At 44.8% G+C, this 27,124-nt stretch overlaps 1 long non-coding RNA gene across 2 annotated transcripts; it reads right to left on the bottom strand.

The window, feature by feature from the left end:
• Positions 1-1,916: 1,916 nt before the first annotated feature.
• On the bottom strand, positions 1,917-26,602 carry LOC139357711 (uncharacterized). Of its 2 annotated transcripts, XR_011611316.1 has the most exons (5): positions 26,417-26,602; positions 25,903-26,061; positions 6,123-6,252; positions 4,900-5,031; positions 1,917-2,285 (listed from the first exon to the last, which is right to left on the bottom strand). It is a non-coding gene; the product is annotated as an uncharacterized lncRNA (long non-coding RNA). The 2 variants fall into 2 exon arrangements; XR_011611315.1 differs by lacking the exon at positions 1,917-2,285 and having other exon boundaries at positions 4,289-5,031.
• Between the last annotated feature and the right edge of the window lie 522 nt (positions 26,603-27,124).

Raw genomic sequence — 27,124 nt, forward strand, 5'->3', positions numbered from 1 at the left:
TGACCAACATGATAAAACTCTGTCTCTACTAAAAATACAAACAAATTAGGGCCAGGCAAGTGGCTTACGCCTGTAATCCCAGCGCTTTGGGAGGCTGAGGTGGGCGGATCAGGAGGTCAGGAGTTTGAGACCATCCTGGCCAACATGGTAAAACACCATCTCTACTAAAAATACAAAAATTAGCTGGGTGTGGTGTCACATGCCTGTAGTCCCAGCTACTCTGAGGCAAGAGAATTGTTTAAAAAAGCCGAGAGGTGGAAGTTTCAGTGAGCTGAGATCTCTCCACTGCACTCCAGCCTGGGCGATAGAGCAAGACTCCGTTTCGGGTTGGGGGGAAAGAAAAAGAAAAATTAACCAGGCATGGTGGTACATGCCTGTAATCCTAGCTACCTGGGAGGCTGAGGCAGGAGAATTGCTTGAACCTGGGAGGTGGAGGTTGCAGTGAGCCGTGATGGTGCCACTGCACCCCAGCCTGGGTGACAGAGTAAGACTCTGTCTCTAAATAAATAAATTAATTAAATAGAAAATACTTATTTTGGCCTGGTACAGTGGCTCACACCTGTCATCCCAGCACTTTGGGAGGCTGAGGCTAGCGAATCACGAGGTTAGGAGTTCGAGACCAACTTGGCCAACATGATGAAACCCCGTTTCTACTAAAATTACAAAAAATTAGCTAGGCGTAGTGGCGGGCACCTGTAATCCCAGCTACTTGGGAGACTGAGGCAGGAGAATCGCTTGAACCCAGGAGGCAGATGTTGCAATGAGCTGAGATTGTGCCACTGTACTCCAGCCCAGGTGACAGAGACTCCACCTCAGGAAAAAAGAAAAAAAAAAAAAAGGAAAAGAAAATATTTATTTTTAGGTCGGGCACAGTGGCTCACGCCTGTAATCCTAGCACTTTGGGAGGACAAGGTGGGTGGATCACCTGAGGTCAGGAGTTTGAGACCAGTCTAGCCAACTCAGTGAAACCTCATCTCTACTAAAAACACAAAAATTAGCCGGGCGTGGTAGCACGCGCTTGTAATCCCAGCTACTTGGGAGGCTGAGACAGGAGAATTGCTTGAACCCAGGAGGTGGAGGTTGCAGTGAGCCGAGATCGCACCACTGCACTCCAGCCTGGGCGACAGAGTGAGACTCCATCTCAGAAAAAAAAAAAAAAAAAAAGAAAATATTTATTTTTAGTAGAGACAAGATCTTCCCATGCTGCCCATGTTGGCCTTAGGCTCCTGGCCTCAAGAGATCCTCTTGCCTTGATCTCCCAAAGTGCTGAGATTGAGGCAGGAAATTAGGGTCCAGAGGCTGGGAACATAAGGCTGATTCAGAATTCAGCTATGAGAATAAATATTCTCTCCATAGGGCGTACACTGAGTAAATGACTTTGTAACTTTACTTCATCCTCTTCATTTACGTTAGGCATACCCCAAGTAGAGGGTATTTAAACTCACAAAAACTCTGTAACGGGACCCTTGAGTCCCTATGCTCGGGTCTGCTCCTACACTGTGGAGTGTACTTTTATTTTCAATAAATCCCTTCATTCCTTCGTTGTTTTGTTTGTGTGCTTTGTCCAATTCTTTGTTCAAGACACCAGAAACCTGGACACCCTCCACTGTTAACAAGGTTATAGGCATGAGCCACCATGCCAGGCCTGAGCTTGATAATTCTTGATCCAAATCAACCTTCTCATGAAACTGGGCCCTAGAAAGACATGGGTTTCATGTCATCACACAGTGAGTGTCAGAAATTAGAATAGACATGGATATCTCTGACTGTCATCCCAGTGTGTTTTCTATACACCTCTGAAATGACATGGCTTGAATACCCCAGCCTCTGTTCTCCCCATCCTCTAGGTCACATTCTCCTGAAGCCACTTCATGATAACACTCCTTGTTGCCAGGTAGGCTGTGGAGCTGAGTGCAAGTGGGGGCTGAGTGGGGCCTCACTTTTCTCATCTGGGATTTTACCTTCAATGATAATAACCGTAGCTTCTGTTTACCGACCACCCACTGTGCACCAGATATACCAGGCACTTAACTTAAAGATAGGACTTCTAAACCTCTCCACAGCTTTGCAGATGTTACTGTTATCCTTATTTGACAGACAAGTGTCAAATAAAAACCACATTCAGACTTAGTAAGGAGACACTTTAATTCAAAAGGATTGTTGCAGCCGGACATGGTGGTGTACAACTGTATGGTCAGCTACTCTGGAGGGCTATTTGGGGAAGCAGGAGGATCACTTGAGTTCAGGAATTCTAGTTCAGCTTGGACAACACAGCCAGACCCCATCTTTAAAAAAAGAAGATTGTTGCAAAAAGGGAGAGGACTATTGCAATAGAGGGAGAAGGACTGTTGCATTAGCGGGAGGATACAATTGAGTAGGAGGAGGGGAGCATCGCACTGGGGTAGGGGACTGTTGCAATCGGGGAGAGAGAATATTGTAATAGTGGAGGGGACTATTGCAATGGGGGAAGGGACTACGACAGTAGGGAACACCTTGTCTGCTAAGATCTTGAGAGTTAGACAAAGAAGAGGAGTTTTTTTCTTTTTCTTTTTTTCTTTTGTGAGACAGAGTCTTACTTTGTCACCCAGGTTGGAGTGCAGCAGTGTGATCTCTGCTCACTGCAACCTCTGCCTCCCGGGTTCAAGTGATTCTCATATCTCAGCCTCCCGAGTAGTTGGGATTACAAGTATGTGCCACCACGCCCATCTACGTTTTTGATTTTTAGTAGAGATGGGGTTTCGCCATGTTGACCAGGCTGGTTGAGACCTCAGGTGACCTCCTGACCTCAAGTGATCTGCCCTCCTCAGCCTCCCAAAGTACTGGGATTACAAATGTGAGCCACTGTGCCTGGCCAAGGGTTTTTTTAGAGGAGTAAAAAAGCTAGAAAAGAACCAGGTGTTGGGAAGCAGGAGAAGAGGACGATGTGATCAACAAGATAGTAGATCACAGAATGTTTTACTGTGAGGCTATCAAATTTTCTGGGGGTTTCTCTCGGGAGTGTTGTGCTGGCTCAGGCTGAGGGTGGCCAAACCTCAGAGGTCTAGAGAGAGGAGAAAAGCTCAATCCAAAGTTTGGTTAACCAACATCTTGTTCCTATTGATCAATGGGAGCAAGCAATTCAGGTAATTATTTATAAGGCAAAGAATGGGAATTTGGAAACTGTGTCTGGCCTGGTCACATGTAAACAAGGGAGGCATCTGTGAGTTTTCTGTAAGTCATACGGAGAAGTGTGGATCCTTGCAGTAAGCGTTTTCCAGAACACAAAGAGTTGGGGATTTCTTAACCTTCACTGTTTTTCAGAATCACTGGGTTCAGGTAAAATTCAACATTGTCAGGAGGAAGTGCTTTTAGAGGTCAAGTACATTGTTTAAGGTCATACTGCTAACACACAGTGGAAAACGGACTCAAATGAGATCTGTGGACTCCAAAACTCACGTACTCTCCCCTGCTCCTGCTGACCTCACAAGTCAAAATTGTATTGTCAATCAGAGCATTTCTCACAGCATCTGGTGGAGTGCTGGTCAGATGTACCTGGTAGATACTTATTGAGTTGAACTGTCCCATTTTTCCAGGGTGGTGAGGGTAGGGTGAGAGTGTGAGAATGTGTAGGTTGGTTCATAGCTATTACATCTTTTTTTTTTTTCTTTTTGAGATAAGGTCTTGCTCTGTTGCCCAGGCTGGAGTGCAGTGGCAAAATCATGGCTTACTGCAACCTCCCACCTCAGCCTCCCAAGTAACTGGTACCACGGGCATGCGCCATCATGCCCAGCTAAGTTTCGTATTTTTTATAGAGACAAGGTCTTGCTATGTTACCCAGGTTGGTCTCGAACTCTTGGGCTCAAGCAATCTGCCCGCCTTTGCCTCTTAAAGTGCTATATGCATAGGTGTAAATGTGAAATTATATTTCCTACTGTGGATAATGATCAAAAGAGTTTGGAAAGTCCTGAGTTGAAGTACTGTGTAGGTTGCAGATCTAGTTTCTGTTGAAAACATTGGTTTACAGATTCAATCTTGGGCTGAGCATCAAACTCTTCTGTGTTCTTAGCCTACTTCTACCAATTTGTCCTTCAGCTAACTCAGTGATAGAGTCACTCCCTTCTCTCTTCCTTCCTTCTCCCTTTTATAAATTGTGGACAATACTATTAACTCTCAGGGGTGTGGTGGCAGGCCATGAGTTAGTGTCTCTGAGGTATGAGGTAAATAATTATTATTGTTCCTGGGAATCCTGTATTTCCCTCTCTCCCCCTCTTATTACTGTGGTTGTTATAGCAAAAACAACAATGGTGATAATAATAATAATTTGTGGAACCTGTTGTGGGCCAGGCCTTGGGAGCAGAAGTGCTGAGTAACCCCTTAAGGAAGGTCTCTTGTGGGGCTGGGCTCTGTTCCACCAGAGGAAGCGACCTCAGGCCTGTCACACACACTCAACCCAAAGGGCTCTGCTTCTCCTTACAGTAAAGGTCCATTCGGGGAACTTTGGTTGAAATCTTTGGATCTGGGTTGGTCTTAGGCATTCCTTTTTCTGGGATTCAGTTTCTTTATCTGTAAAATGAGCTCGACTGGATTAAACCATCTCTCTGGTTCCTTACCAAAGAGGCCAAGAGTCCCTTCCTAATTAGGCAACATCCCTGGCTCCAAATTGTGAAGAGTAAGAAGAGAGGAGAGATCCATTCTGAGGCATTGACAAGACTGGGTGGGGCGGTGGGATTTGAGGAGACATTGCCAAAATTGTGGACAGTTAGAGGGCTGAATGTGGAGACTGGGCTCCTGAGAGGACCAGGGATTAGGAGAGAAGTTTTAAGAGGGAATCCAGAGTTGCCAAAGACTTATTTCATCTACTGTAAATACTGAATACTTTACCCACGTAAACATCATGCCACACAGATACTAAAAATATACCCAAGCTCAACAATGGCTGGACATAGCTTCTCTTGGTGATGGTAGAACATCCGTGGCACTTCACATAAAGTCAGACATCTCAGTTCTCACAGGACAAGTATCTGGACCAGGACCACTGTGGGTCATTTAATCCTGGAGGAATGAAAAGGTTGCTGTCAACTTTTCTTCTTTTTTTTTTGGCAGGGGCTTACTTAGGCTGGAGTGCAGTGGCACGATCACAGCTCAAGTGATCCTTTCACCTCAGCCTCCTGAGTAGCTGGGACTACAGGTGTGCTCCACCATGCCCGGCTGATATTTTATTTTCTGTAGAGATGGGGTCTTACTGCGTTGCCTAGGCTGGTATCAAACTCCTGAGCTCAAGCAATCCTTCCACTTTGGCCCCACCAAAGTGCTGGGATTACAGGCGTGAGCCACCACCTCCAGTTTGCCTTCAACCTTTAAAGACAAGATCTGTATACTTACTTCTGTCATTAAGTCAACGTAACTTAGTGGGGTGTAGGGAGGGTGATGGTGGACTGAGAAGGGATAGTTGCCATTTAGGTGGTCTGTGTTGAGAGGGGGTGAGAGATGCTTCAGGGAATGAGAGGGGGGCTATCATTGTATCAGCAGCACCAATGGGCTTGGGACCTCTAGCCATGGCTTGTGGCTCCTGGTCAGGAACCCAAGAGAGGCAAGACCATCAGGTTCCAGCTGAACTTTTAGTGGACATGCAGGGTGGCTCCACCAGACACCAAAGGAGGTGGGACGCATTTCTTCTGCTGACTTGAGGTTATGCTGGCCATGACCAGAAAGAACATTAGTGGGATTTTCTCTCTTCCCTGTTAGAAGCATGGAGAGTAACTTAGCAGAGGGCCAGCTGAGCACATTCTTAATGGAAGGGCAGAGGGGAGGAGTAAATGCCCTTGGTCCACCTGTGCAGTGGAACCCCTACATGGAAAGACCTCAAGCCACCCAGGGCAGACTTGTGTTATTCAGAGGAGCGAGGCACAGGGCATGGCCAAGGTTGGGTTTCTGCATCATTTGTGCACAGGAATAATAATGCTTAAATGTATTCAACAGGCAGATATGAAGGAAACAAGATATTGTATCTGGACAACTGCAAAGGGGTGAGTTGTGGGTGGGAGGTGTGGATTCAACAGCTGGTATCCAGAGAGTTGCCTGGAGTGCAGTCAGGCTGTATGTACACGAACCTCAAGTCTATTTTAGCACCAGATTCTTCATACCTGGTTGTCCCCATCACTACTCCACTGGAGCTGCCATCTCCTGAGAGCACCCTGGGCCTCTGCAACCTGGAGAGGTGGACATCATGTGGAGTGGTCATCCCTTGGGACAGCGGAAATACACAAAGACCAGCTGAATGAGAAAAGCAAAGCCTATTTATTATGAACTTGCTATAGCAAGGGAGTCAGCCACCATCACTTGTGTTTAGTGAAGGCTCAAAGGCAAGCAGAGTGGGAAAGCTTCACAGTGGAAGAAAGCGAAGGCATCAGGTGTGCTCTGGTGTGAGGCAATTAGTATGGGGAAGCTGTAGGGGCCCCTAAGGCGAAGTGAATGTGCTCAATCCTCTGTGATTCATAAGAGGGGCATATTTGGCTTTCTCTGGTTTGTTTTAATTGGATGTGTGGGCCGGGCGTGGTGGCTCATGCCTGTAATCCCAGCACTTTGGGAGGCTGAGGTGGGTGGATCGCTTGAGTCCAGGAGTTTGAGACCAGCCTGGACGACATGGTGAAAGCCCATCTCTACTAAAAATACAAAAACTTTCCCAGTGTGGGCCGGGCGCGGTGGCTCAAGCCTGTAATCCCAGCACTTTGGGAGGCCGAGACGGGCGGATCACGAGTTCAGGAGATCGAGACCATCCTGGCTAACACGGTGAAACCCCATCTCTACTAAAATACAAAAAAAATTAGCCGGGCGAGGTGGCGGGCGCCTGTACTCCCAGCTACTCGGGAGGCTGAGGCAGGAGAATGGCGTGAACCCGGGAGGCGGGGCTTGCAGTGAGCTGAGATCCGGCCACTGCACTCCAGCCTGGGCAACAGAGCTAGACTCCGTCTCGATAAAAAAAAAAAAAAAAAAAAAAAAATTTTCCCAGTGTGGTGACAGACACCTGTAATCCCAGCTGTTAGGATGGCTGAGGCAGAAGAGTCACTTGAACCTGGGAGGTGGTGGTTGCAGTGAGCCGGGATCGTGCCACTGCACTTCAACCTGGGCAACAGAGTGAGACTCCATCTAAAAAAAAAAAATGAAATAAATTGGATGTGGGGACAAAAATTAGGGAGGCTGCCTCCTGGATTGTCACTAGAGACAGCAGGCTGGCTTGCTGCAAGTCTGATTTATAGCAGTCTGGTCTCCTAGTTTGTTTATTGTGGATGGTTTCCCGGCGGGCTGCTGCTGGTTGCAGGGCAGCATCTCATCTCCCATATGTGCTATTCCATTTTTGGACCTTGTCATCCTACACTAGGTTTTTCTCTGATTGCTACATGCCCTCTCAGTACCGCAAACACAATGGAGCGAGTGTGAGTGGTGGTTGTTGACTGAAAGTTTGAGGCAACAAGAGAAGTCATACAGCATCATGGCAGAGCAAACAGCTTTAACTTGAACATAGGATCATGTGGTTCAGAAAGGCCTCAGCCATTCCTGCTTCTGTGGAGAAGAACATTCTACTCACTATGAGGTTTGGCCTTTCTTTCCTCCACCCTTATCGTATCTTCCTTTCTGGATCCAGTCTCCCAGGCTTCTTTGTGTGTTTTCTTTTCACCTGTCCAGCCCAAGTCCTAGAAGCTTCACTTTTGTATTCAAGTTAAGTAAAAGAACTCGTTTCTCCTCAGGCAGAACTCTGTCTCTATATCTTGGAATATTACACACATACACACAAACACACATATTTCTGTCTCTGCTACACAAATGTTTTAAAAATTAATCTGCCTGATAAGCACACTAGGCATTGGCTGTATTAGTCTCTGTGTTTACTTTCCTGTGTGCTCGAAAATATTTCAAATTAAAAAATTAAAAGGGGAATGAATGGAGAAGACTAGGGACACCATGATCAATGCTGGACATAAGGGAAATAGCTCCGTTGGTACAGAGAGTCTCATTTATTTATTCACAAGTGCCTGGCTTACGATGTGCCAGGCATTATTCTAGGTGCTTTGGAAATATGTCTTCAAATCCTCATTCTAATCTTATGGCATTATTATTATTGTCTGCATTTTACAGATGAGGAAACAGAAAAGTTAAGCACCTTACACAAGGTCACATGTTTGCAAGTAGTAAAGCCAGGATTCACACCCAGGCTGTCTGGCTCCAGAGGCCGTACCTGTAACCACCATGCCTTCCTGCTTCTTGACAAGAGTCCCTTGTAGGCCAGTGGGATTCCAGGGCAGTGGAGATTCAGGGGGCAGTAACAAAGCAGCAAGTTCTTAGTATTTTTTTTTTTTTTATACTTTAAGTTCTGAGGTACATGTGGATAACGTGCAGGTTTGTTACATATGTATACTTGTGCCATGTTGGCATGCTGCACCCATCAACTCGTCAGCACCCATCAACTCGTCATTTACATCAGGTATAACTCCCAATGCAATCCCTCCCCCCTCCCCCCTCCCCATGATAGGCCCTGGTGTATGATGTTCCCCTTCCCGAGTCCAAGTGATCTCATTGTTCAGTTCCCACCTATGAGTGAGAACATGCGGTGTTTGGTTTTCTGTTCTTGCAATAGTTTGCTGAGAATGATGGTTTCCAGCTGCATCCATGTCCCTACAAAGGACACAAACTCATCCTTTTTTATGGCTGCATAGTATTCCATGGTGTATATGTGCCACATTTTCTTAATCCAGTCTGCCACTGATGGACATTTGGGTTGATTCCAAGTCTTTGCAATTGTGAATAGTGCCGCAATAAACATACGTGTGCATGTGTCTTTATAGCAGCATGATTTATAATCCTTTGGGTATATACCAAGGAATGGGATGGCTGGGTCATATGGTACTTCTAGTTCTAGATCCTTGAGGAATCGCCATACTGTTTTCCATAATGGTTGAACTAGTTTACAATCCCACCAACAGTGTAAAAGTGTTCCTATTTCTCCACATCCTCTCCAACACCTGTTGTTTCCTGACTTTTTAATGATTGCCATTCTAACTGGTGTGAGATGGTATCTTGTTGTGGTTTTGATTTGCATTTCTCTGATGGCCAGTGATGATGAGCATTTTTTCATGTGTCTGTTGGCTGTATGAATGTCTTCTTTTGAGAACTGTCTGTTCATATCCTTTGCCCACTTTTCGATGGGGTTGTTTGTTTTTTTCTTGTAAATTTGTTTGAGTTCTTTGTAGGTTCTGGATATTAGCCCTTTGTCAGATGGGTAGATTGCAAAAATTTTCTCCCATTCTGTGGGTTGCCTGTTCACTCTGATGGTAGTTTCTTTTGCTGTGCAGAAGCTCTTTAGTTTAATTAGATCCCATTTGTCAATTTTGGCTTTTGTTGCCATTGCTTTTGGTGTTTTAGACATGAAGTCCTTGCCCATGCCTATGTCCTGAATGGTATTACCTAGGTTTTCTTCTAGGGTTTTTATGGTATTAGGTCTAACATTTAAGTCTCTAATCCATCTTGAATTAATTTTTGTATAAGGAGTAAGGAAAGGATCCAGTTTCTGCTTTCTACATATGGCTAGCCAATTTTCCCAGCACCATTTATTAAATAGGGAGTCCTTTCCCCATTTCTTGTTTTTCTGAGGTTTGTCAAAGATCAGATGGCTGTAGATGTGTGGTATTATTTCTGAGGACTCTGTTCTGTTCCATTGGTCTATAGCTCTGTTTTGGTACCGGTACCACGCTGTTTTGGTTACTGTAGCCTTGTAGTATGGTTTGAAGTCAGGTAGCGTGATGCCTCCAGCTTTGTTCTTTTGACTTAGGATTGTCTTGGCAATGTGGGCTCTTTTTTGTTTCCATATGAACTTTAAAGCAGTTTTTTCCAATTCTGTGAAGAAACTCATTGGTAGCTTGATGGGGATGGCATTGAATCTATAAATTACCTTGGGCAGTATGGCCATTTTCACGATATTGATTCTTCCTATCCATGAGCATGGTATGTTCTTCCATTTGTTTGTGTCCTCTTTTATTTCACTGAGCAGTGGTTTGTAGTTCTCCTTGAAGAGGTCCTTTACATCCCTTGTAAGTTGGATTCCTAGGTATTTCATTCTCTTTGAAGCAATTGCGAATGGAAGTTCATTCATGATTTGGCTCTGTGTTTGTCTGTTACTGGTGTATAAGAATGCTTGTGATTTTTGCACATTAATTTTGTATCCTGAGACTTTGCTGAAGTTTCTTATCAGCTTAAGGAGATTTTGGGCTGAGACAATGGGGTTTTCTAAATATACAATCATGTCATCTGCAAACAGGGACAATTTGACTTCTTCTTTTCCTAACTGAATACCCTTGATTTCTTTCTCTTGCCTGATTGCCCTAGCCAGAACTTCCAACACTATGTTGAATAGGAGTGGTGAGAGAGGGCATCCCTGTCTTGTGCCAGTTTTCAAAGGGAATTTTTCCAGTTTTTGCCCATTCAGTATGATATTGGCTGTGGGTTTGTCATAAATAGCTCTTATGATTTTGAGATACGTTCCATCAATACAGAATTTATTGAGTGTTTTTAGCATGAAGGGCTGTTGAATTTTGTCAAAGGTCTTTTCTGCATCTATTGAGATAATCATGTGGTTTTTGTCTTTGGTTCTGTTTATATGCTGGATTACGTTTATTGATTTGCGTATGTTGAACCAGCCTTGCATCCCAGGGATGAAGCCCACTTGATCATGGTGGATAAGCTTTTTTTTTTTTTGAGACGGAGTCTCCCTCAGTGGCCCAGGCTGGAGTGCAGTGGCTGGATCTCAGCTCACTGCAAGCTCCGCCTCCTGGGTTCACGCCATTCTCCTGCCTCAGCCTCCCAAGTAGCTGGGACTACAGGCGCCCGCCACCTCACCCGGCTAGTTTTTTCTATTTTTTAGTAGAGACGGGGTTTCACTGTGTTAGCCAGGATGGTCTCGATCTCCTGACCTCGTGATCCACCTGTCTCGGCCTCCCAAAGTGCTGGGATTACAGGCTTGAGCCACCGCGCCCGGCCGTGGATAAGCTTTTTGATGTGCTGCTGGATCTGGTTTGCCAGTATTTTATTGAGGATTTTTGCATTGATGTTCATCAGGGATATTGGTCTAAAATTCTCTTTTTTTGTTGTGTCTCTGCCAGGCTTTGGTATCAGGATGATGTTGGCCTCATAAAATGAATTAGGGAGGATTCCCTCTTTTTCTATTGATTGGAATAGTTTCAGAAGGAATGGTACCAGCTCCTCCTTGCACCTCTGGTAGAATTCAGCTGTGAATCCACCTGATCCTGGACTTTTTTTCATTGGTAGGCTATTAATTATTGCCTCAATTTCAGAGCCTGCTATTGGTCTATTCAGGAATTCAGCTTCTTCCTGGTTTAGTCTTGGGAGAGTGTAAGTGTCCAGGAAATTATCCATTTCTTCTAGATTTTCTAGTTTATTTGCATAGAGGTGTTTATAGTATTCTCTGATGGTAGTTTGTATTTCTTTTTTTTTTTTTTTTTTTTTTGAGACGGAGTCTGGCTCTGTCGCCCAGGCTGGAGTGCAGTGGCCGGATCTCAGCTCACTGCAAGCTCCGCCTCCCGGGTTTACGCCATTCTCCTGCCTCAGCCTCCCCAGTAGCTGGGACTACAGGCGCCTGCCACCTCGCCCGGCTAGTTTTTTGTATTTTTTAGTAGAGACGGGGTTTCACCGGGTTAGCCAGGATGGTCTCGATCTCCTGACCTTGTGATCCGCCCGTCTCGGCCTCCCAAAGTGCTGGGATTACAGGCTTGAGCCACCGCGCCCGGCCAGTACTTTGTATTTCTGTGGGGTCGGTGGTGATATCCCCTTTATCATTTTTTATTGCGTCTATTTGATTCTTCTCTCTTTTCTTCTTTATTAGTCTTGCTAGCGGTCTATCAATTTTGTTGATCTTTTCAAAAAACCAACTCCTGGATTCATTGATTTTTTGGAGGGTTTTTTGTGTCTCTATCTCCTTCAGTTCTGCTCTGATCTTGGTTATTTCTTGCCTTCTGCTAGCTTTTGAATGTGTTTGTTCTTGCTTCTCTAGTTTTTTTAATTGTGATGTTAGAGTGTCAATTTTAGATCTTTCCAGCTTTCTCTTGTGGGCATTTAGTGCTAGAAATTTCCCTCTACACACTGTTTTAAATGTGTCCCAGAGATTCTGGTATGTTGTATCTTTGTTCTTATTGGTTTCAAAGAACATCTTTATTTCTGCCTTCATTTCATTATGTACCCAGTAGTCATTCAGGAGCAGGTTATTCAGTTTCCATGTAGTTGAGAGGTTTTGATTGAGTTTCTTAGTCCTGAGTTCTAGTTTGATTGCACTGTGGTCTGAGAGACAGTTTGTTATAATTTCTGTTCTTGTACATTTGCTGAGGAGTGCTTTACTTCCAATTATGTGGTCAAGTTTGGAATAAGTGTGATGTGGTGCTGAGTAGAATGTATATTCTGTTGATTTGGGGTGGAGAGTTCTGTAGATGACTATTAGGTCTGCTTGCTGCAGAGATGAGTTCAATTCCTGGATATCCTTGTTAACTTTCTGTCTCGTTGATCTGTCTAATGTTGACAGTGGGGTGTTGAAGTCTCCCATTATTATTGTATGGGAGTCTAAGTCTCTTTGTAAGTCTTTAAGGACTTGCTTTATGAATCTGGGTGCTTCTGTATTGGGTGCATATATATTTAGGATAGTTAGCTCTTCCTGTTGAATTGATCCCTTTATCATTATGTAATGGCCTTCTTTGTCTCTTTTGATCTTTGATGGTTTAAAGTCTGTTTTATCAGAGACTAGTATTGCAACCCCCGCTTTTTTTTGGTTCTCCATTTGCTTGGTAGACCTTCCTCCATCCCTTTATTTTAAGTCTATGTATGTCTCCGCATGTGAGATGGGTCTCCTGAATACAGCAAACTGATGGGTCTTGACTCTTTATCCAGTTTGCCAGTCTATGTCTTTTAATTGGAGCATTTAGTCCATTTACATTTAAGGTTAATATTGTTATGTGTGAACTTGATCCTGCCATTATGATATTAACTGGTTATTTTGCTCGTTAGTTGATGCAGTTTCTTCCTAGCCTCGATGGTCTTTACATTTTGGCATGTTTTTGCGATGGCTGGTACCGGTTGTTCCTTTCCATGTTTAGTGCTTCCTTCAGTGTCTCTTGTAAGGCAGGCCTGGTGGTGACAAAATCTCTAAGCATTTGCTTATCTGTAAAGGATTTTATTTCTCCTTCACTTATGAAACTTAGTTTGGCTGGATATGAAATTCTGGGTTTAAAATTCTTTTCTTTAAGAATGTTGAATATTGGCCCCCACTCTCTTCTGGCTTGTAGAGTTTCTGCTTAGAGATCTGCTGTTAGTCTGCTGGGCTTCCCTTTGTGGGTAACCCGACCTTTCTCTCTGGCTGCCCTTAAGACTTTTTCCTTCATTTCAACTTTGGTGAATCTGACAATTATGTGTCTTGGAGTTGCTCTTCTCAAGGAGTATCTTTGTGGCGTTCTCTGTATATCCTGAATTTGAATGTTGGCCTGCCCTACTAGATTGGGGAAGTTCTCCTGGATGATATCCTGAAGAGTGTTTTCCAACTTGGTTCCATTTTCCCCCTCACTTTCAGGCACCCCAATCAGACGTAGATTTGGTCTTTTTACATAATCCCATACTTCTTGCAGGTTTTGTTCATTTCTTTTTCTTCTTTTTTCTTTAGGTTTCTCTTCTCGCTTCATTTCATTCATTTGATCCTCAGTCGCTGATACTCTTTCTTCCAGTTGATCGAGTTGGTTACTGAAGCTTGTGCATTTGTCACGTATTTCTCATGTCATGGTTTTCATCTCTGTCCATTCGTTTATGGCCTTCTCTGCATTAATTATTCTAGTTATCAATTCTTCCACTCTTTTTTCAAGATTTTTAGTTTCTTTGCGCTGGGTACATAATTCCTCCTTTAGCTCTGAGACGTTTGATGGACTGGAGCCGCTTTCTCTCATCTCATCAAAGTCATTCTCCATCCAGCTTTGATCCGTTGCTGGCGATGAGCTGTGTTCCTTTGCAGGGGGCGATGGACTCTTATTTTTTGAATTTCCAGCTTTTCTGCCCTGCTTTTTCCCCATCTTTGTGGTTTTATCTGCCTCTGGTCTTTGATGATGGTGATGTACTGATGGGGTTTTGGTGTGGGTGTCCTTCTTGTTTGTTAGTTTTCCTTCTAACAGTCAGGACCCTCAGCTGTAGGTCTGTTGGAGATTGCCTGAGGTCCACTCCAGACCCTGTTTTCCTGGGTATCAGCAGCAGAGGCTGCAGAAGATAGAATATTGCTGAACAGCGAGTGTACCTGTCTGATTCTTGCTTTGGAAGCTTCCTCTCAGGGGTGTACTCCACCATGTGAGGTGTGGGGTGTCGGTCTGCCCCTAATGGGGGATGTGTCCCAGTTAGGCTACTCAGGGGTCAGGGACCCACTTGAGCAGGCAGTCTCTCCGTTCTCAGATCTCAACCTCCGTGTTGGGAGATCCACTGCTCTCTTCAAAGCTGTCAGACAGAGTTGTTTGCGTCTGCAGAGGTTTCAGCTGCTTTTTGTTGTTGTTGTTGTTGTTGTTGTTTAGCTGTGCCCTGTCCCCAGAGGTGGAGTATACAGAGACAGGCAGGATTCCTTGAGCTGCTGGGAGCTCCACCCAGTTCGAGCTTCCCAGTCGCTTTATCTACTTAAGCCTCAGCAATGGCGAGCGCCCCTCCCCCAGCCTCGCTGCTGCCTTGCCGCGAGATCGCAGACTGCTGCGCTAGCAATGAGGGAGGCTCCTTGGGTGTGGGACCCTCCCGGCCAGGTGTGGGATATAGTCTCCTGGTGTGCCCATTTGCTAAGATCCTTGGTAGAGCGCAGTATTGGGGTGGGAGTTACCCGATTTTCCAGGTGTTGTGTTTCTCAGTTCCCCTGGCTAGGAAAAGGGATTCCCTTCCCCCTTGAGCTTCCCAGGTGAGGCGATGTCTCGCCCTGCTTCATCTCTCGCTGGTCGGGCTGCAGCAGCTGACCAGCACTGATTGTCCCGCACTCCCTCGTGAGATAAACCCAGTACCTCAGTTGAAAATGCAGAAATCACCTGTCTTCTGTGTCCCTCGTGCTGGGAGTTGGAGACTGGAGCTGTTCCTATTCGGCCATCTTGCTCCGCCTCTTTTTTTTTTTTTTTTGAGACAGGGTGACACTCTGTCACCCAGGCTGGAGTGCAGTGGCATGATCTAGACTCACTGCAACCTCCACCTCCCAAGTTTAAGCGATTCTCATGCCTCAGCCTCCCTAATAGCAGGAATCATAGGCACCTGCCACCACATCTGGCTAATTTTTGTATTTTTAGTAGAGATAGAGTTTCACTATGTTGGCCAGGCTGGTCTCGAACTTCTGTCCTCAAGTGATCTGCCTGCCTCAGCCTGCCAAGTGCTGGGATTACAGGTGTGAGCCACCACACCACATCTCTTGGTAGTTTTTGAGGAGCAGTTTAGAGTGCCAGCAAAGTTCTTCACAGATCCAAGAGGCGTTGACTGATGTAATCCGGCTGGATGGGGCAGGTAGAGAGGAAGGGAAGAGGTCATGGGTGGCTGAGGGCTGTTGCCTAACATCTTGACTGTGGCAGCAGACACAGTGGAGGTTGCAAGATTTGTTATGGATGTTAAGAAGGGCTGAAGAGCCACCAGGTGACCATAGCTCACTGTAGGCTGGATACAGTGACTCATCCCTGTAATCCCCAGCACTTTGGGAGGCTGAGGCAGAAGGATCATTTGAGCCCAGGAGCTTGAGGCTGCAGTGAGCTATGATGGTGCCACTGCACTGAAGTCTGGGCAACAGAGTGAGACCCTGTCTCTTAAAAAAAAAAAAAAAGCTCATGATAGCCTTGAACTCCTGGGCTCAAGTGATCCTCCAGGCACAGCCTCCCTAGTAGCTAGGACTACAGGCACATGACACTATGCTCAGCTAATTTTTAAATTTTTTGTATAGACAGAATCTCACCATGTTGTCCAGGCTTGCATTGCATTGTTCTTTTTTCTTTTCTTTCTTTCTTTTTTTTTTTTTTGAGACAGAGTCTTGCTTTGTCACCCAGGCTGGAGCACAGTGGCACCATCTCTGCTCACTGTAACCTCCACCTTCCAGGTTCAAGTGATTCTTTGGTCTCAACCTCACAAGTAGCTGGGATTACAGGTGTGTGCCACCAAGCCTGGCTCATTTTTGTTATTTTCAGTAGAGATGGGGTTTTGCCATGTTGGCCAGGCTGGTCTTGAACTCCTGACTTTGGGTGATCCACCCATCTTGGCCTCCCAAAGTGGTGGGATTACAGATGTGAGGAGGCTTGCATTGTTCTTTAGATAAAATAAAATACAGTTTCTAGGAAATGAAAAAAAAAGATAATGCAATAATAGAAATGAAGATGGATCTGCCTACTGGAGTACATAAAGAGGAAGGAAGAGGAAATAAAAAGGAAAGAATACTTTGAAATGAAATGTGGTAGTGGTTTCCATAGAATTTAAACATGTTTTAGAAATGGGGATCTAATGGGAAAATCTAGGTTTCAGTTAAGGCAGGGAGGTAAAGGAAACCTTCATAGAAAGGTTGGCAGTATGGGGGCATTTGTTACACTCAAAACTAATTCCGGTGGGCATGGTGGAAAAGCTTGAGAAAGAAACAGAAGGAAGTTGAGTCAGGGCATGGAAACCCTGAGTGCTATGATGATGAAAATACCAGAGGCTGTAGACGGCCAGAGAGCCTTGTGTTATGGAGTCATGGGTGTGGGGCAGGGTGAGTTTACTTGGCCACTCAGGGCAGGACACAAACAAGCTAAGGCTCTGGAAGTACACATGCACCTTTCACCAGGAGCATATCCCGCTGGTGTGTGTGCAGCAAAGTACAGCCATTGTTAATAGACACTCAAAACAAAGGCAACCCAGAAAGGCTTCAAATAAGAGAGCAGTCTTCCAAAGGCAGACCCAAAGAAATCAGGGATTGCAGCATCAGTACCAGGAAAAATGAATCCAAGATAGAAACACACTGAAGTTCTTTTAGACCTTCTTTTTTTTTTTTTTTTTTTTTTTTGAGATGGAGTCTCGCTCTGTCGCCCAGGCTGGAGTGCAGTGGTCGGATCTCAGCTCACTGCAAGCTCAGCCTCCCGGGTTTACGCCATTCTCCTGCCTCAGCCTCCTGAGTAGCTGGGACTACAGGCGCCCGCCACCTCGCCCGGCTAGTTTTTTGTATTTTTTAGTAGAGACGGGGTTTCACGGTGTTCGCCAGGATGGTCTCGATCTCCTGACCTCATGATCCGCCCGTCTCGGCCTCCCAAAGTGCTGGGATTACAGGCTTGAGCCACCGCGCCCGGCCTAGACCTTCAAGGAAAAAGATGAGTCCCACGTTTAATAAATCCAACACTGACTAACTGAAATTAGTAAAGGAATGTATTGGTTTAAGTCATCAAATCAAAGAAAGAGCAGAGACAGGGCTGGCTTTGCCCGAACCAAAGGACCCCAGGGCAGTTTGAGTGGTTTTTGGTTTTCATTTCTGCATTTCTCTGTGTGTTGGGTCTGTTTGATCCTCCACATGGAGAAGAGCGTGGATCTTGGCAGCTTGAGGGTCACATCCTTTCAGCTTGTGCCCAGAGAGGAAAAGAAGGCAGCTCTTACTGCTAGCTTTTACAAGAAAAAGCCTGGGAAAGAGCTCTGATTGGTCTGGCTTGGTCCCATGTATACCCTGGAAACAGCAATTATGAGGTACCTGATTGGCTTGACCTCACATGTGTGTACTGAGGTCAAGGCTGCAGGGTCTCTTAATGGAGAAGGGGTTGGGGAGAGGATTAACAGAGAGCTTTGCAAAATATAGCCACTACCATAAGTAGATAAGCAGATTCAACACATTGTTATTAAAAACAAAGCAATACCACACTTAATCAAATAAAGACAAAATGAGTAATCAGAAAAGGAACACAGATACCATGCTGAACAAAAATTATTAGGAGAATATAATGCATAATGCTATGCTAATGTTTTTAAACCTGATGGAATTCTTTTTAAAGATAATATAAATTATCAATATATGTTCAAGATGCTTCTTGCATACTGAGATTTTTCAAGTCTTCAAAGGAAAGAATTCCTGGCTGGGAGTGGTGGCTCACGCCTGTAATCCCAGCACTTTGGGAGGCCAAGGCTGGTGGATCACTTGAGGTCAGGAGTTCGAGACTGGCCTGGCCAACACGGCAAAACCCCATCTCTACTAAAAGTACAAAAATTAGCTGGGCGTGGTGGCAGGCACATGTAATCCCAGTTACTCAGGACGCTGAGGTAGGAGAATTGCTTGAACCTGGGAGGCGGAGGTTGTAGTGAGCTGATAGTGCATCATTACACTCCAGCCTGGGTGACAAGAAGAGACTGTCTCAATAAATAAATAAATAAATAAATAAAATAAAAAAATTAAAAAAATAAAAAGAAAAGAATTCCTGTAACACATAAATTATTGGATAGTAGAGAATTTTATTTTACAAAGCTAGCATGAAACAAAAAGAGAACAAAACATCCCCTCAACAAGCTAGGCATGGTGGCTCATGCCTGTAATCCCAGCACTTTGGGAGGCCGAGGCAGGAGGATTGCTTGAGCTCAGGAGTTCAAGACCAGCCTGGGCAATGTGACAAAATCCTACCTCTACAAAATATACAAAAATTAGCCAGTGTGGTGGTGCACACCTGTAACCTCAGCTACTCAGGAGGCTGAGGCAGGAGAATCACTTGAACCTGGGAGGTGGAGGTTGCAGTGAGCCAAGATTGCACCACTGCACTCCAGCCTGGGTGACAGAGTGAGAGTCTGTCTGAAAAAAACCAAAAAACTCAAAGACATCCCCCCAACAAGCATACAAAACATGTAGACTGATTTAATGAATGAATGTGGATGCAAAATGATAATGTACTTCCAAACAAAATCCAGGGGTATATTTAACAACTAAACATCACACTCAGGTAGGGTTTATTCCAGGAATGTTGACATAGTTCAATATAAAGTGATATATCAGTATAAACTATTCATTTCATCACATCAACAGGTCAAAGGCAGCAAAAGCGATCACTTCATTGTTGAGATATAATTCAGTGATGTGCATGTTGAAAACACAACATGGTTTCCTATATAAAGGCAAAACGCCTTAGTACACAAGGCCCTGTATGTTGGGCCCTCCTCTCTCTCCAGGCTTATCTCCCCTGTGCTCTGCCTGGTGCTCTGTGTTAAACATGCACACTGGCCTTTTTATTTCTTCATGTGCACCAGGCTTCCAGCACCACAGGGGCTTTGCACATGCTTTTTCCTCCTCCTGCAACTCTTCCCTCCCTTTTTGACTTAGTGCCTTCTCTCCTTTCAGATCTAAGTTTACTCATTGCTTCCTGCAGGAACCTTTCCTTACCTCTGTAATCAGTCAAATCCTCCCTACTCCTGGGCTTCTCAAACTATGAAGCATCCTGGTAAAGTGCAGATTCTGGTTCAGAAGGTCTGGAGATGCTGTGTTTCTAACAAGCTCCCAGGTGAGCCCAGGCTGCTGGTACATGGACCACATGTTAAGTATTGTAACCCTTTTCTTCCCAGCACCAGTTGTGGTTGTACTTTTACTTTTTTTTTTTTTTTTTTGAGATGGAGTTTCTCTTTTGTTGCCCAGGCTGGAGTGCAATGGCGTGATCTTGGCTCACCACAACCTCTGTCTCCCAGGTTCAAGCGATTCTCCTGTCTCAGCTTCCTGAGTAGCTGGGATTACAGGCATGCGCCACCACACTGGCTGATTTTGTATTTTTAGTAAAGACGGGGTTTCTCCATGTTGGTCAGGCTGGTCTTGAACTCCCGACCTCAGATGATCCATCCACCTCGGCCTCCCAAAGTGCTGGGATTACATGTGTGAGCCACCACCCGGCCGTACTTTTACCGTTTTTAGGGGATGATATTACTACATATATGGCAGAAAGTGTACACCCCCCAAGGGTATTGTTCCCATGATCCTGGAGGGAAGGGGATGATATTACTTTAAATATCACAGAAAGTGTACACGCCCCCAGTGATATTGTTTCTAATTTCCACATGGGAGAGGAGGATATGACACCCAATACCATAGGGAGTAGAAACACTCCCGGGATACTGTTCTTAATATTCAGGGAGGAAGAGGATGATATTACCCCCAATACAGATGGGTGTACACCCTCTGAGGGGGTACACACTGAGGATGTACACCCGTCTGTGAAAGAGTTCATAATATCCAGAGGGGCAGATGATATTACTCACAATATCGTAAACAGGCTGTGAGTCCACCATGGATCGTAATAGCCAGGCGGGGAGAGGGGGTGGCTCTTACTCCCCATATCGCGGGGGGTGAGGTGTACACCCCCTGCGATATTGAAAGTAATATCATCCTCTTCCCTCCTGGTTCATGGGAACAACATCACTGGGGGGTGTACACTTTCTGCGATATTGGGAGTAACATCATCTTCTGTGCCTTGGAATATTAAGGACAATATCACGGGGGGGCGTGTTCAGCTTCTGCAATATTGGGAATAATATTATCCTCTCTCCCCCTGCATATTAGGAAAGATATCACAGAGTGGGTGTTCACCTCCTGCGATATGGGGATTAACACCATCTTCTCCCCTTCCGGATATCAGGAAGAGTATCACACAGGGGTATACAGTGTCTGCGATACTGGGAGTAATATCAACCTCTCGGCCTTGGAATATTAAGGAGAATATCACAGGGTGGATGTACACCCCCTACCATATTGGGAGGAATATCAGCCTCTCCTCTTCATGGATATTAGGAACAATATCCCAGGCTGGGTGTACGCCTCCTGCTCTACGGGGAGTAATATCATCCTCTCCCTTCCAGGATATTAATAACAATGTCACAGGGCGGGTGAACACAGCCTGCAATACTGGAATTATCATCATCCTCTCCCCCTCTGGATACTAGGAACAATATCACAGAAGAGCTGTACCCTCCCTGCGATATTAGGAGTAATATCATATGCTTCTTCCGTGAATATTAGGAGCAATATCACCGGGTGGCTGTCCATTCATTGCTGTGTTAGGAGTCATGTCATACTCTACCCCCCTGGATATTAGGATCAGTGTCACAGGGTGAGTGTACACCTCCTGCGATATTAAAACTAAAATCATGCTCTCCGTCCTTGGATATTAGGAACAACATCACAGGTAGGTATACACCCCCTGTGGTATTAGGAATAATAATATGATTAATTATTAAACATCAATGATCGATTTTAATAATTATAAATGATACTATTAATTAATAGGATACCATTATTAATTATGGATAATTATTTTAAATATGATTATGCAAGTTTAAAATTAATTATTAATATTAATGTCATTTAACAATATTATTAGTTCTTAATATTAAGTATGAGTTTATTACCAACATCACTTAGTATTGATTTAAGTAACACTAATTGCTTATATCATTATTTCATTATTAATAGTGATATTACTATTAATTATTAATACTAATCATTAACATTTTAAAACCAGTATTAATTTTTACTATCTTTATTGTGATTATTAATATCGATGATTACTATTAATTTTTATTATATTTATTAGTATTTATAATTAATAGACTTGTTCCTGATATCCGGTGGGGAGAGGATGATATTACTCCCAATATTGAAGAAAGTGTACACTCCTCTATGATGTTATTCCTAATAGCCAGGGAGTAGAGGATGACATTATTGAAACTATCGCAGTGGGTGTACATCCCTTCGGTCATCTTGTTTCTTATATCCTGGATGGGAGAGGATGATATGACTCCCAATATTGCAAGGGGCGTAGACTTCCCCCGTGATATTGTCCCTAACATCCAAAGGTGGAGAGGATGATATTTCTTCCGATTTCGCAGGGGGTGTACACCACCTCTGTGATATGGTTCCTGATATCCAGGGGGCAAGAGGATGATATTAGTCTCAATATTGCAGGAGGTGTACACTCCCTAGTGATATTATTCCTAATATCCCGGGACGGAGAGAACGATATCACTCCCAATAGAGCAGGGGGTGTACACCCCTTCTGTGACATTGTTCCTACTAGCCAGAAGGGGAGAAGATATTACCCTCAACATCGCAGGGAGTGTACACCCCCTTGTGATATTGTTCCCTATATCCTGGGAGGGAGACGATGATACTAGTGGCAATATCGCAGGGGGTGTACACACCGAATATCCAGAGGGAGAGAAAATGATATGACTCCCAATATCACAGAGAGTGTACATCCTCCTGTGATATTGTTTCTTATACTCAGGGGGAGAGGATGATATTACTACCAATATCGCAGGGGTTGTACACACCTCCTGCGATATTGTTCCTAATATCCCGAAGGGGAGAGCATAATATTACTCTCAATATCGCAAGGGGTGTACACTTCCTTTGTAATATTGTTCTTAATATCCATGATGGGAGAGGATGATATGACTCCCAATATCGCAAGAAGTGTACAGCCATCTGTAATATAGTTCCTAACATCTAGGTGGGGAGAGGATGATATTACTGCCCATATCGCATGAGTTGTAAAACCCCTTCGATATTTTGCCTACAATTCTGAGGGGAGAGGATGATATTACTCCCAATATCGAAGAAGGTGTACACCCCCCTGTGACACTATGCCCAATATCCACGTTGGGAGACGATGACATTAGGCCCAATATTGCAGGGGATGTACACCCACCCTGGGATATTGTTCCTTATATCGAGAGGGGGAGAAGATGCTATCGCTCCCAATAACACAGGCGCTGTGGCTGTACACCCCTCCTGGGATATTGTTCTTAATATCCTAGGGAAGAAAGGATGATACTACACCCAATATTGCAGGGGCTGTACACTCACCCAGTGATATTGTTCTTAATGTACTCCACCTCCCACCACCAGGGATATCGTTCCTAATATCCAGGGGAAGAGAGGATAACATTATGCTCAATACAGCAGGGGAGTGTACACACCCTCTGTGGTGTTTTTCCTAGTATCCAAAGGTAGAGACGATGATATTACTGGCCATATCGCAGGGGGTGTACACCCTTCTGTGATATTGTTTTTGACTTTAAGTGGGGGAGAGGATAACATTAATCCCAATATTGCAGAAGGTGTGCAGACCCCTTGATGTAGTTCCTACTGTACAGGGGAAAGAGAAGAATATTGCTCCCAATATAGCAGGGGGTGTAACCACCCTGCCCCCCGTATATTGTTCCTAATGTGCAGCAGGGTGGAGGCCGATAGTACTCCCAATATCCCAGAAGGTGCACACACACCTGTGATGTAGTTCCTAATATCCAGCGGGAAAGAGGCTGATTTTACTTTCGATATCGCAGTGGGTGTACACTGCCCCCAAACCCGGGGTATTGTTCCTAATATCCAGGCGGGAAGAAGATGACATGGCTGACAGTATCGAAGGGGGTGTACACCACTTCAGTGATATGGTTCCTGATATCCAGGGCGTGAGTGGATGATATTACTCCCAATAAAGTAGGAACCGTACAGACACTCTGGGATTTTGTCCTTAATAACCACAGGGGAGAGGTGATATTACTACCAATATTGCAAAGGGTGAACACCCCTCCTGTGATATTGTTTCTTATATCCAGGATAGGAGAAGATGGTGTTAGTACCAATATTGAAGGGATGGACAGCCCCCATGGGGTATTGTTCTAAAGATACAGGTTGAAAGAGGGTGAGATTCCATCCAATATAACAAGGGGTGTACACCCTGCCTGTGATATGAATGGTAAAACCTAGAAGAGGAGAGAATGACATTGCTTCCAAGAACACATGGGGTGTACACCTACCCTGTGATATTGTTCCTGTCATCTAAAGGAAGAGATGATGATACTACTCTCACTACCGGAGAAGGTACACACCCCCCTGTGATATTGTTCCTCATCACTTGTGGGGCAGAGCATGATATTACTTCCAATATGACAGTGGCTTAACACCCAGTCTGTGATATTTTCCTAATTTCCACTAGGTGAAGTATGATGTTCCTGCCAAGAGAGTAGTGGGTGTACAGTCGCCCTGTGATATGTCTCTGAATATTCAGGGAAACACAGGATGACATTACTCCAAATCTCCCAAAAAGTGTACACCCATTGTGTGATATGCTTCCTAATATCCGGAGGTGCAGAGGCTGGTATTCGTTCTCCTATCGCAGGCTGTGTACACACCACCTGTGAAATTGTTCCTAATATCCTGAACAAAAGAGACTGCTAATAATGGACACACATTGCAGGGGGGAGTAATTATTACTATCCACATCATAATGGGGAGTAATAGCAACCCCCTCTCTCCCCCTCGCTATGAGGATCCACATCGCAGGGGGGTGAGGCACCCCCCGCGATATGGGGAGTAAAAGCATCCCCCTCTCTCCCCCTGCGTTAAATAAGGAGGCTGGCCTTATATAAGTGCTCCCCAATGCCATCGCAGGCTTTAATGTATTCACTTAAAGTTTTTTCCTCATTTAGATCTGCCTTTCCCTTAATAGGTCTAATTGCTGCCTGACATTCTGTATTAGCAGTTTCATGAGCAAGCAGCTGAACGATCACTTTCTTGGCATGAGCATTGGAAATAACCTTTTGAGCCCCATCCTGCAAACGGGCGACAGAATCTGGATAAGGCTCCCTTGGACCCTGTTGAACTGTGTTAAAAGAAGGATAAGCAGCAGCAGGGTCGTGAATTTTTTCCCAGGTTCTTAGGCACGTAGTTCTGAGCTGATTGACAGCCTCATCACCCATTACCATCTGTTGATTTAGAGTACTCCATGCCTGTCCGATTCCAAGCAATTGATCAGATGTGATATTAACCGGAACGTTGGGCTTGAGCATTTCTGCGTGCCCGATTTGTTGCTTCATCCGTCTGCTAGGTTTTCAATTGGAGAAATTCAGAGGGGAACAGGGTGGATCGGGCTAATGCCTTCCAATCCATAGGCATTCAACGTCTGTTATAAGCCACACGTTGTAACAAGGAATGAACATAAGGAGAATTTGGCCCATATTATCCAATTGCTTGCTTTAAGTCTTTTAATATTTTAAAAGGAAATGGCTCCCAACATGCTTGAGCAATTTCTCTGGGCTCCTCAGCTGGTGAAATAATTACCAGAAACTGTCAAGCATTCAAATCCCCCATTTCTTGTGCCTGGCAAATAGATGCCTGGATTGTCCCTGTGCCATAATTTGTGCTTGGACCGGCTCGCAGTATTCCTCTACCCTAACTAACAGGTGGGCAAGCCTGGATCATTCCCTCATCGTAATTGGCTGTTGGACAAGCCTGAAGCTTCCCTTCGCCATAGTTACTGGCGGGGCCTGCAACAGTGGGAGCCACAAGGCTCGTCTCAGGCTCCCCTTCCAAAAATTCCTAAGGCTGGCCTAGGGGTGGCCATTCCAGACCTTCCCCTAAAGGCGCAGTAGGTGGCACTGTTTCTTTTACAAGTTTTTGGAGATTAGCATACATACCTTCCCGTTTCTTGCCCGTTTTTAAACTAGACTGTCATGGTTCACTTTGCCGATAATTACACTCCTGATTATTCAACTTTCCTATGTCATCCTGCAACTCCTCATTCTCCTCCTCAGTGTGGAAGGGCTCCAGTGCTGTTTTAATTGCCGACCACACAGACCAAGCAGAGACGGGAATATGGTGGCCCTCTTGTTGTGCTCCTTTTAAGTCTGATCTGACCTTGTCCCAATCTTTTACATTCATGGTTCCATATTCCGGGAACCAAGGAGAATACTTGTCTACCAGATGGAACAAAGATGTGAGATTTTGGGTACTCAGAATTACCCCTTCGCGGCGCAGTAACTGCCGCACAAGGCTTAAGTAATTAGCGAACTTACTCTCAGCCTGACCCATATTTTTCCGAGGTTTCCCTGGAATTCTCCGAGCGCCCTACTTACCATAGAGCTTGAAGTGAAAACCTACTCGGGAGTCCTCTGTCAGTCGTCCTCCGCTTTCCACGCTCTGGTGTTCCTTCACTGGATTATTTGTAGAGATTACAGGGAGCCCCGCATTGGGCACCAGAGACCAGCCTGGGCAACCAAGGGAGACTCCCGTTTCTACCAAAAAAAAAAAAAAAAAAAAAAATTACCCAGGTGTGGTGTCGCGCCTGTAATCCCAGCTACTCCATGAGAAATCAGACAAAACCTGGCACGAGAGACTGATTTTCTTCTCAAATGATTTCTCCAAAACATTTTTAAAACAAAAGGGGGAAATTGGAAAGGAAAATATTTTGGGCCCCCCAAATCGCTAAGATAAAGGGAGAAGTCAATCTGGGAACTGCTTAGGGCAAACCTGCCTCCCATTCTATTCAAAGTCATCCCCTGCTCACTGAGAAGAATGCATATCTTATTGCCTCCTTTGGAAAGCCTCATCAGAATCTCAGAAGAGTGTAACCGTTCGTCTCTCACCTACCTGTGACCTGGAAGCCCCCTCCTGGCTTCGAGGTGACCCACTTTTGCTTCAGGTTGTACCGGATCGAACCAGTGTTCATCTTACATATGTTGATTGATGTCTTCTGTCTCCCTAAAATGTATAAAACTGTCAGATACAGTCAGTTTCTCTTCCAAGGTTTGGCATGTTAACGTTCTTGTTTTGTTGTTCTCGAACTCAACTTTCTTGTTCCCCATGCAACCTTGCCCTTAGTTACTGTAAACAAAACCTTCCCATCAGTTTTAACCAATAACTCACATCCGTTCCCTTGGTTACCTGCTTTGCACCCATTTCTCCCTTGGAAACCACACGTCCCACCGTTGTAACTCACATCTCCCTTCCCCCTTCCTTATTTGGGAAAATATTCACAAATAACCAAGCGGGTCAGTTTAGATCTTGAAGTCTGGCCCCAGCCCATGCCAGAGGTGGGGATTGCGTTAGGAATAAAAACCCCTGCTTTCCTTTGTTCCCTGTGCTCTTGCAACTGTGATTGATGCGAGCAGCACCCTTCTGCAGAAGTAAATTGCGTTGCTGAGAAAACTTTTTCGCTTGAGTGCTGGTTTCACGTTGTGGCACCGAGCATTTATCTCCAACAAAACCAAGCTGTGCTCTGACCATCTTGGGCAACTGTCATCAGGACATCCTGAGGCTGTGTCATGCACAAGCATCCCCAACCTTGGCAAAATAAAC

This window comes from Macaca nemestrina, chromosome 13 (genome assembly GCF_043159975.1).
Source record: "Macaca nemestrina isolate mMacNem1 chromosome 13, mMacNem.hap1, whole genome shotgun sequence".
NCBI lineage: Eukaryota > Metazoa > Chordata > Mammalia > Primates > Cercopithecidae > Macaca > Macaca nemestrina.